This window comes from Molossus molossus, unplaced genomic scaffold (assembly GCF_014108415.1).
Source record: "Molossus molossus isolate mMolMol1 unplaced genomic scaffold, mMolMol1.p scaffold_m16_p_20, whole genome shotgun sequence".
NCBI classification, from domain to species: Eukaryota; Metazoa; Chordata; class Mammalia; order Chiroptera; family Molossidae; genus Molossus; species Molossus molossus.
In genome coordinates, this window is record NW_023425356.1 from 12,447,815 (window position 1) to 12,459,874 (window position 12,060).

At 42.8% G+C, this 12,060-nt stretch overlaps 1 non-coding gene across 1 annotated transcript; it reads left to right on the forward strand.

Annotated features, from left to right (window-relative positions):
* The first annotated feature begins 10,186 nt into the window (after positions 1 to 10,186).
* On the forward strand, positions 10,187 to 10,293 carry LOC118638107. The gene has a single exon (XR_004961063.1). It is a non-coding gene; the product is annotated as a U6 spliceosomal RNA (small nuclear RNA).
* Positions 10,294 to 12,060: the final 1,767 nt, after the last annotated feature.

The window sequence follows — 12,060 nt, forward strand, 5'->3', positions numbered from 1 at the left end:
TTTTCTTCTTTAGAGAGAGATAGAAATATCCATGTGAAAGAGAAACATCGATTGTCTGCCGCCTGCATGCCCCCTACGTGGGATCGAGTGTGCACACCTGGCATGTACCCTGACTGGAAATGGAACCAGGACCTCTCAGTACACTGAGCCACATTGGCTGGGCTTTAATTACTTTTTTTTTTTTTTAATCCTCACCCGAGGACTTTTTTTTTTTTTTTTTTAACATCCTCACCCAAGGACATTTTTCCATTTTTTGTTCAGGTAGAGTGGGAGGGAGAGAGAGGAAGGGAGAGAGAGAGAAACATCGATGTGAAAGGGACACATCGAGTGGTCACCACCCGCACGACCAACCAGGGCCGGGGACAAACTGCAACCGAGGTATGTGCCCTTAGCGGGAACTGAACCCGGGTCTCTCCGGACCACAGGCCGATGCTCTAACCGCTGAGCCAAACCGGCCAGGGCAAGACTTTTTTTTTTTTTTTTTTTTTATTTTGTTCAGATAGAGTGGGAGGGAGGGAGGGAGAGAGAGAGAGAGAGAGACATCGACATGAAAGGGGCACATCGAATGGGCGCCACCCACACGACCCAACCAGGGCCAGGGACAAACTGCAACCGAGGTACGTGCCCTTAGCAGGAACCAAACCCAGGTCTCTCCAGACTGCAGGCCGACGCTCTAACCGCTGAGCCAAACCGGCCAGGGCTTTAATTACTTTAATAAGGAGAAAAACAAGTTTCTGGAATACTTGGAAACTGCCCCCAGTGACCTGATTTCATTGGAATGGGCCCAGTCTGTTCTGAGAAGTTGTGCTGCAGTTGAGGTATGGTGAGAAGAACTATTTTCTGAATAAGGAAACTTGTAGCTTGGAATGTATTGGTTAAGTGACCTTGAACAAGTCATTTAACCTCAATTTTTTTATTAGTAAATGGATTGCAGTGGTGAGGGCTTCCTAAAATAATGTATAAAGAAGCACTTAACATGATTCTCAATATATATTACTTAATCTGAAAACAGTCACCTAAAAAACCCCCAAATGTTCCTTAACATACCAATAGAAGCTCTTGAGTAAGGGAGGGAAGAAAGAGGGAGGAAGTTACTCTTTTTGTTTTTGTTTTTTTGGTATGTGTCCCTAGCAGGAACCAAACCCATGACTCTGGTCCGCAGGCTGATGCTTCAACTGCTGAGCCAAACCGGCCAGGGCAGGAAGTTAGTGTGTGTGTGTGTGTGTGTGTGTGTGTGTGTGTGTGTGTTTTAATCCTCACCCGAGAACATTTTTTCATTTTTTGTTCAGATAGAGTGAGAGGGAGAGAGAGAGAAACATCAACGTAAAAGGGACACATCGAGTGGCTGCCACCCGGACGACCCAACCAGGGCCAGGGACAAACTGCAACCAAGGTACGTGCCCTTAGTGGGAACTGAACCCTGGGCTCTAGGGACCACAGGCTGACGTTCTAACCGCTGAGCCAAACTGGCCAGGGCAGGAAGTTACTGGTTTTTTGTTTTTTATCCTCACCTGAGGACATTTTTGCATTTATTTTCAAATAGAGCAGGAGGGGGGCGGGGAGAAACATCGATGTGAGAGAGACACATCAACTGGTTGCCACCCACACGATCCCAACCGTGGCTGGGGATAAACTGCAACCAAGGTACGTGCCTATAGCGGGAACCGAACCCGGGACTCTCTGGTCCACAGGCTGATGCTCTGACTGCTGAGCCAAACCGGCCAGGGCAGGAAGTTACTGTTTTTTTTTCTTTTTCTTTTTCTTTTTTGTTCAGGTAGAGTGGGAGGGGGAGAGAGGAAGAGAGAGAGAAACATCGATGCGAAAGGGACACATCGAGTGGCTGCTACCCGCACGACCAACCAGGGCCGGGGACAAACTGCAACCGAGGTACATGCCCTTAGCGGGAACCGAACCCGGGTCTCTCGGGACCGCAGGCTGATGCTCTGACTGCTGAGCCAAACCGGCCAGGGCAGGAAGTTACTGTTTTTAATTTTAATTTATTGTTGACAGTATTACTGATGTCCACCATTTCCTCCCCGCTTTACCCTCCTCCACCCAGCCCCTGGAGGAAGTGGATTATCATCGATAAATTAGAGGTGTTCCTTTAGTAGTAGCTATTATTACGTACATCACCTGTTAGAGTTGAAAGGGATCTGAAACATCACCTAAGATCATGCTGAAGTAAATACATGTAACTTCTGCTTTTTTTGTTTTTTAACTTTTTTTTTTCATTTATTGATTTTAGAGAGAGGAGGTGAGAGGAAGAGAGAGATAGAAACATCAATGTGAGAGAACATTAATTGGCCTCCGCCTGCATACCCTCCACTGGAGATTGGACCCACAACCTGGGTATATGTCCTGACTAGGAATCGAACCGGTGACCTCCTGGTGCATGGGTCAACGCTCAAGCAGAGCCACACTGGCCGGACTAACTTCTGCTTTTTTTATATAGTAATAGATTCTTCACCCTCTAGGGAGATCCCACCAGATCATCAGTTTCCTCAAACATATATAACAGTGAGCGGCTTTTATTCTTGCCCGACTAGCATTCGTTCCTCGTTTCATGTTTATAGCTCCCAGTTTTCCTCTGTCATGCTCAGTTCATTGGTCCTGAGGGAGAAGAGTCCACCCCAGCTTCAGAAGTGGACTGGTGAACCAGGTCTGGCCAATCAGAGCATCATGTCCGTGGCAGACCCCATTGATTGACCAACCCAGTTCACATTCCTAACCCCCTCTTACCAGCCTCACTCAACTGGAGAGGCTGGAAGAGCAAAATACTTGGCTGCCCAGCCTCCCTTGAAGGTGGATGGTAGGCTTGTGCCCAGTTATGGCCAGTGAGTTGTGAGCAGAAGTCTGCTTGGTGCCTTTGGGAAAGCTTTAGCTTTCTCAGAGAGGGACATTTGCAGCCCATAATAACCTTTTTCCTGCTTAGAATTTTGATGTGATTTTTTTAGAACTGTAGCAGCCATCTTGCAATAATGAAAAGAAGGCCAAAGAACTTTCAAAGATGTCAGTACATTGAGTCATCAGCAGTAGCTGTGTAGTCCACAAACTTTTTATATAAGGAACGTGAACTCCATTTTGTTTTATCAAGTTCCCTGTTGGCAGGTGAAGGCATCTCTGATAAAATATCTCTGCACCCCACATTCCCAGATGACTCTTGAATTCCCTCTGGTTTCCTCACATGCTTGTCTGAAGGCCTCTACAAGAAGGATGGAGAATGCGGACAACTTAACCTACAGAGAGATCATGGCCTCACAGATGCTCGGAGCTCCAGTGACACAGCCGCACTCCACACACTCATCCTCCCACACCAGGCACGTCCCCCCCTCTCACACATGACATATGTTCTCCAAACCTGCACATATAGATCTGTGCTCACACTCAGCCCACAAAACAGACACATGATCATAATAGCTACTTACTGCTATTCTACTGCATAGGAATACTGCACGTATATTTTTCTCCAATTGTCCCATCACCACAAAATATATATACACATATATATATATTTTTTTTTTTCCTCCAATTGTTTTTCAAATTTTACAAAGAAAGAGTTATTGTCTCTTCTTTTTTTTTTTTTTTTTTGTATGGATCAAGACCCAGGTTCAGAATGTTAGGTAACTGGCTTAAAGTCAGTTGATGAAGGGTCACCACCCGGTAGTAAACACAAGTCTGTGAGGCCCTTGTCCTCTCCACTGTGTCATGCTGTCATCTGGCATACAAACTGAAGCTGGCTCATTTTTCTATTTCCTGGATAGGTTTCATGTTATATGTATTTTACCACAATGAAAAAAAATGCTTCGTACTCAGAAATTTGATTGTCCCTGTGATCCTCAATCTTTAGGAAAAGCAGAGCAAGCTATTGGAATTTTAAAGCCAAAAGGTCAAATTATATTTGAAATTCTTGGACTTGTTTGGCCAATGCGTGTTACCTCTCGGCCTCATGACCATGCTTCCATGATCTCTGGTACTCTTCAACTCTTAGCATGTGGATTTTTCACAAGCTGTTTTTTGAGGTTGTATTTATTGTCTGGTTTTGAACTCTATCATATTCTAGGTACATATGGCAGAGATTTGCAAAGGACTCATTATATATACTATCTTATGGACAACAAGCACAACTGCCTTTCCTGCATATTTTCCCAGGTATTCTCTATGTGAACCAACACTTGGAGGCTTTGTCCTCAGGCAAAGACATGAAGATAAACACATCTTGGAGTCTTATTGGAAAGGACGCTGTCAGGTACTAGCATTATAGCTCCAGGGTGTCAATGTCTGGATTTGTGTCTCCTGGCTGGAAAGACCCAAGATGTCACCCTCAAACTCTTGGATCACTTATCTATCATCAGATTTAAAACTGAGATTGGTTATAAAATCTCCTGCAGCAGAGCATCATTAGAAGATAGTTTTTACCAAGACTCAGGCAACAAGATGTAGATGTACAGATCCACAGAATGACATGCTTTAATCTGTGCTTTTGTTCTTTGTTTTCCTGGTTATTTGTTTTTCTTTGCTGGCATAAGGTTCTGGATTGTTAGTAGATACTCATGACCTCTTAACTATACCTGTAATGTCCCTGTGTTTAATGATGCTTTTTGCATCCTTGATCACTTCTTAGTATGAAACCAAGTCTTGGCTACAATTTACCTGTGATTTGGTTAAAACAATTTATAAGAGGCCTGAAAAGTGCATAGAACCCTATATTTTATGGTTCAAAGAATAGCAGGAGAACTAAACAATGGCACTTAAGCCATAGAATACTTCACCCCATAGGTTCATGAAATTGAGCCATGAAATAGAGTTGCTTTGGATTTAATGCTGGCTTCTTGAGATGGAACATGTGCTTTTGTAGGGGGAAAATGTTTTACTTACATCCCTGCAGATTTTTCTAGGATCTTTAATATTACTGGAAAGATCTAGGAAACAAATAATGAGATTAGTTAACTAATATGCCATTATCTGGTCCTGTAGGTTCTTCAGATTAGGGATGATGTTTGTTCCCTTGGTTTAATTTGGACACACTTGACTTCTGGCTTAGAAGTAAAGTATAAATTCTGATGATAATCCTCTTAATACTACTTGTTTGTTACAGAAGAGCTAAATCTTTTATCAAGTCAATAAATTTTAAAAGAAATCTGACATGTATAGAGGTCAAAATGACCACCTCCAGGATCTTGATATGCAATTACAACACCTCAAATAGTAGTAAAGATCTGAATTGATATTAATTCCAGATGGTAATGGTCTAGACTCCAGTTCAGGCTGAGGAATAACTGGTGGGAATGAGTAGTTTGGTTATCTGGACAAACAGCTTGCTTATCAAATAATGTACTTATTAAGACTCACTCAAGAACCTTTCCTGCCCTGGCCGGTTTGGCTCAGCGGTTGGAGCTGCGGACCAGAGAGGCCTGTTTTCGGTTCCCGCTAGGGGCACATATTCTCCCTCCCCCCAAAAAAAGAACCTTTCCTAGGGATTTCTCTGGAGACTTTTTTATAAGGCACTAATCCCACTCATAAAGGTTCCTCCTCTTGACTGAAGCACCTCCAAAAGACCACCTACTAATACCATCACCTTTGGGGTTAGGATTTCAACATATAAATTTTAGGGATTTATGAATATTTGGGCCATAACAGAGCCTAGTGGAGCCTGTTCTTACTGACTAACAATTAATTCTATCTTAAATGAGTCAGCTAGGTAGGCATACCTGGGCTGATTTACTTGGGCTTCTCCATTCCTTCCACCAGTGGTTTTATTGTTGTATATAGTAATACTTGGAAAAATCACTAAGGGCTTTATAAACCATACTGGAAATCCCAGACACCAAGCAAACCTGTTAACTGCTCTGTGGAGAGGAACAAGGTGGCACTCACCACAGCAGTGTCAGAGAAGTTCTGCTAAAACAGAAATTTAAATAAAATCTAAGATCTTAGAACATAGTACCCACAATGTTCATCTGTCAGTAAAAAAAGAACAAAAATCACTCATACCAAGAACCAGGAATATTCTTTTAACGTGAATGAGAAAAGACAATAATTAGACATCCACACTTAAATGACACAGATGTTAGCATTATTTGACAGAGGGTTTGAAAGCAGCCATCATAATGTTTCAGTGAGCAGTTATGAACACACTTGAAACCAACGAAAACAAAGTCTCAATAAAGAAAGATAAGGACCCTGGCCAGTTTGGCTCAGGTTAGAGTGTTGGCCTGCGGTCCGGAGAGACCCAGGTTTGGTTCCCGCTAAGGGCATGTACCTTGGTTGCAGTTTGTCCCCGGCCCTGGTGGGTTGTGCGGGTGGCAGCCACTCCATGTGTTCCTTTCGTGTCGATGTTTCTCTCTCTCTCACCTTCTCTGTCCCTCCCACTCTATCTGAACAAAAAATGGAAAAATGTCCTCCAGTGAGGATAAAAAAAAAAAAAGAAAGAAAGAAAGATAGATAGATAAGGAAGAGTCAAATGGAAATCATAAAACTTAAAAATACAATAACTAAATTAAAACTCTATGGATGGGCTCTACAGCAGAATTGAGAAGACAGAGGAAAGAATCTGAACTTTAAGACAGAAAAGTAGAAACCACCTAATCTGAACAACAGAGAAAATAGACCAAAAAAATGAACATAGTCTCAGGGACTTCTGGAGCTATAACAAAAGACCTAAAAGTTGTGTCACCAGAGTCTTGAAAGGTGAAAGAAAGAGGCAGAGATGAAAAAGTATTTTAAAAAAATGGCTGACAATTTCCTAAATTTGGCAAAAGACATAAACCTACAGATTCAAGAAAATGAGTAAGCTCCAAATAGCAGAAACCCAAAGAAATTCATGAAAGACACAAAGTCAAATTTCTGAAAACTAAAAGCAAAAAAATCTTGAAATCAGCAAAAGATAAAAGATGCATTATCTATAGGGTGATAAACAATTTGAATGACAATAGGTTTTCTCATCGAAAACCACGGAGCCTGGCTGTGTGGCTCAGTGGTTGTGGACCAAATCCCCAGTGGGGGGTATATAGGAGGCAGCTAATCAATGTTCTCTCTCATTGATGTTTCTATCTCTCTTCCTTTCCCTTCCTCTCTCTCCAAAATCAAAGAAAATAAAGAAGGCCAGAAAGAGTAGAGTATATGTGAGTTGAACATACAATTTTAGAGTCGGAAAGACCTTCATTCAAATCATGACAATGTCATGGCCAGTTTGGCTCAGCAGTGAGAGCGTCGGCTTGCGGTCCAGAGAGACCCGGGTTCGGTTCCCATTAAGGGTGTGTACCTCAGGTGCAGTTTGTCCCTGGCACTGGTTGGATTGTGCGGGTGGCAGCCACTCGATGTGTCCCTTTCACGTCAATGTTTCTCTCTCTCCCTCCCATTCTATCTGAACAAAAAATGGAAAAATGTCCTCAGGTGAGGGTAAAAAAATAAACCAAATCATGACAATGTCATAAAACCTTTTGTGCAAGTTGCTTAACTTTTCAGAGACTGTTTCTTCTTTTGTAAAATGAATTGTTAGGAAAATTAAAGGAGATATTGTATATCAACAGCCTGCTGTCTAGCACAGAATAGGGGTTCAATACATGATAGCTATTATTAATGTTATTTACATAGGATATAGAGATATATACATACACACACACACACACACACACACACACACGTGTTAGAGTCCTATACTAGTGGATGACATAAAAAGGAAGGACCTGTTTGGAAAAACATGAAGTAATACTTGTATGATTAAGTATATGTCTCATAGGGTTAAAATCTATACCACATAATACCTCATTTGCAGTTATGATTAAAATAGACCCAGTAGATGGGCAACAAATGTGAAGAGACAACTCACAAACAAAAAATGAAAAAAACAGACTACTATACAAGTTGAAGGGAAAATGTTAATCTTGAAGAATATTTTTTCTAGTGTGATGGCATTTAATTAAGAAAAAAACATTTTCGCCCTGGCCAGTTTGGCTCAGCGGTTAGAGCGTCGGCCTGCGGTCCGGAGAGACCCGGGTTCGGTTCCCGCTAAGGGCACGTACTTCGGTTGAAGTTTGTCACCGGCCCTGGTTGGTCGTGCGGGTGGCAACCACTCGATGTGTCCCTTCACGTTGATGTTTCTCTCTCTCTCTCCCTTCCTCTCTTTCCCTCCCACTCTATCTGTACCAAAAAAAAAATGGAAAAATGTCCTCGGGTGAGGATAAAAAAAAAAAAAATTTCTGTTTTTCTTGGGCAAGGTGTCTTCTAAGATGATTTAAAAATAATTTTTTTTACTGTAAAATGTCTCAATTATAAAACAACTTAGAAAACTGTTTAATGCAAATACCCAATTCTGATAAAGTTGGGGGTAAAAAGGCAGGTTTATCTAAGGCTGTAGTAGCTCAAGTTGATACAAAGTATGCTTGAAAAGCCAGAATTTCATGAAAAAATAATGCAGAATGGGTTTTATATTATTCTTAGAATATATGTTTAATACTTTCCTAATTTCCATAGCAGTCAGTTAATATGTGCATGCCAACAAAGTACAGAAAGGTCAGCCTCAGAGGTCACCAGTCCTGGAGCGTCCAGGTAGGAATCCCTCGGCTCCAGCCCTTCCAGCAATGTTGAATGTCTTGTATCAAATTCCTTTCTGCTTAGATTCCCTAGGACACCTAGAGTGACTTTGGTTCTTTGCACAGAATCCTAACTACTGAATGGGTTTGACAGCATAGCCCAGGGGAGCAGTGTTAAGAGTCACAGGATGACAACAACATTCCAACAAGAGACTAGAACTGTCGATTACTGTGAGCTTCTCTCATGGCAGCCTAAACCCCCCTAATACAACTAAGCATACAGCTAAGCCTATTCACTTCTTTTCAATCTCTTGTTGAAGAGCTACACATGTTGAGCTCTAAATCAGACGTCAGAGATTAACGTCTCTGCTAAAGAAAGCAGCATCTTAGCCCAGCCTGCCTGTTGTGCCTGGGACACGACTGTGCATCTACCCCTCCTCATGGGTGCTGGTTGAAGGCTCAGATGATGAGTTCTTGGAATAAGTTTTGTCAGAAGTTCAAGTGACGTTGGATAATACCACCTTCCCACATGAGCCTTGTCCCTTGAAACTAATATCCTTCTGGCTGATACTGTGCAGCAAAAATATATCAATACCCATGATGGGTGATCAGGCATTAATAAATCATGCTGGTTGTTCTACTCTGGCCACCTGTCATGAAATAGAGCTAAAAATGCATTTCAGTTTAAATGGTCACCAGACTAAAACAATGCCTTGAGTCCAATTCAATGGTGGGCTCGGGTTTCATATTTTTGCACAGGTTAAGTATGGAGCACAAATGGACAGTTCCAGGAAACGCACCAAATGGCCCACCCCGTGCCGATGGTGGGGGTCTCTGTGGTACAGGAATACGATGAGAGTGCCCAGGGCCCTCATTTTGGGTCTAGGACTTCTGTGTCCTGTCTCTAACATGACACTGGCTCTGCTGAGGGACTCATATGGTCATGGGAAGCCAGATTAGGGCATTTTAGGATGTATTCCCCACTCCTTGATTTTAAGTATTGAAGATGCTTCCAGGCTTTTGCGGTTATATAAGAGGGCATGTGGGGGTGGGCATCTACATGAACATAGCTGGGAGTGGGGCTCAAATTACCAACCATTGAATTCTGCACAGGAAACTCTAGATAACTGGAGGTTTGGGAAGCCTCAGCTCAGATATCCTGTCAATACAGAGCTAGTTGACATGCCTACAAATGTTGTTGAGAAGCTGTAGTGGTAATCGGCAGGGGGTGAGTGTGGGAAGACTCTGAAGGGTAAGTGGACAGAAGTGAGTGAATCTGGGCATTTCTGCTTAAAATGTGGAGTGGCTTGTTTCCTGCCCAGATCCTAACTGATGGGTTTGAGAGCTCAAAAGGGAGCAGTGTCCCAGACTCGACGTGATTGAAACCAGTCCAGCAAGAGAGACTAGACCTTGTGGCTTCCCTCTCTCCTCTTTTTCTGTTTTTAGGACATGGTTAGAGCCAAAGAGGAATTGGTGTAGGAATCAGGGTTGGGACTAGGGTGCTGCAAGTGAGGCACCCAGGGTACAAAACAACGAGGCACTCCCTCTCAGGGACCAACTCTACATTGGTATGATTTTGAGATGGTACAAATGCCATGCCTCCTCACCTCGAAGTAATCCTAGCCCTGTTAGGAAGCCCTCTAACAGATGAATTGGTGCTCGCTTCGGCAGCACATACACCAAGATTGGAACGATACCGAGAAGGTTAGCATAGTTCCTGCACAAGGATGACACGCACATTCGTGAAGCGTCCCATATTTAAAAAAACAAACAGATGAATTGCCTAGGCTCTCCCATCACTCATGTCCCCACACCCTCTTCTTCTATTTCCCACATTTCTGAAGCTCCCTTCATGGCCCACCCCAGTACAACATCGTGGGTCTCAGATTAGATTTGGAAGGAATGCAGTGTCAATTTCATTAAGGCCTCTCTGTCTTCTCCCTGCCTGGACCAATAATAGATATGGGGATAGTGATTCCCATGGTGGACACATCTCCCTTATTTCCACTCCCTGACCCCAGGTCCAGTTGAATGAACACCTAAATGTTTTCTCATCCTAATTCTTGTTTCTCTTTTTTTTTTTTTTTTTATCCTCACCCGAGGACATTTTTCCATTTTTTGTTCAGGTAGAGTGGGAGGGAGAGAGAGGAACAGAGAGAGAGAGAGAGAGAGAGAAACATCGACGTGAAAGGAACACATCGAGTGGCTGCCACCTGCATGACCGACCAGGGCCGGGGACAAACTGCAACCAAGGTACATGCCCTTAGTGAGAACGGAACCCGGGTATCTCTGGACCGCAGGCCAACGCTCTAACCACTGAGCCAAACCGGCCAGGGCTCATCCTAATTCTTAAAGAATGCTGACTTCCCCTGCTTCTTGCCTCTCCTCCAATTCCATCATCTTAGGCCACTTGAGTACTTTCTCTATGGGTTCCCCTCCCTGACAGCTCCAGGCTGCTCCATTCTGATCTGAGATAATGGGTGGGCCCACGTTCTCCAATATGGTGGTTCTCTCAGCTGCTGCCTTTTTTTTTTTTTTTTAAATTTTTTATCGACAGTATTGCAGATGTCCTCCCCTTGGCCCCCTTCACCCAGCCCCTGTGCCACCCCAGGCCTTTACCACACTATTGTCTGTCCATAGACTATGCATATATGTATGTAAATTCTTTGGTTAATCTCTTTTCATCCCCTCTCTCCTCTGAGATCTGTCATTCTGTTCCATGCATCTATGCCTTTGCACCTATTTTGTTTGTCAGTTTATTTTGTTCATTAGATTCCACACATAAGTGAGATCATGTGATATTTGTCTTTCTCTGACTGACTTAATTTACTTAGCATATTACTCTCCAGATCCATCCAAGCTGTCACAAAGGGTAGGAGCGCCTTCCTTTTTTATAGCTGCATAGTATTCCATTATAAATGTATCACAGCTTTTTTTATCCACTCATCTACTGATGGGCACTTGGGCAGTTTCCAGATCTTAGCTATTGTAAATAACACTGCTTTAAAAATTTTTTTTTCTTTTTTATTGATTTTAGAGAGAGAGGAAGGGAGAGGGAGAGACAGAAACATCGATGAGAGAGAACATTGATTGGCCACCTTCTGCATGCTCCCCACTGGGGATTTAGCCCACAACCCGGGCATGTGTCCTGACCAGGAATCGAACCAGGGACTTCTTGGTGCATGGGTTGATGCTCAACAACTGAGCCATACCGGCCGGACGTAAATAACACTGCTATGGACTTAGGGGTGTATATATTCTTTCTACTTGGTGTTGTGGGATTCTTAGGATATATTCCTAGAAACTGAGTTAGATGGCAGTTTCATTTTTAATTTTTTTTAGTAAATTCCATACTGTTTTCCATAGTGACTGAACCAATCTGTATTCCCACCAGCAGTGTACTAGTGTTCCTTTTTCTCCACTTCCTTGCCAGCACTTGTTGTTTATTGATCTATTGATGGTAGTCATTCTGGCAGGTGTGAGGTAATACTTCATTGTCATTTTAATTTACATCTCTCTGGTGATTAGT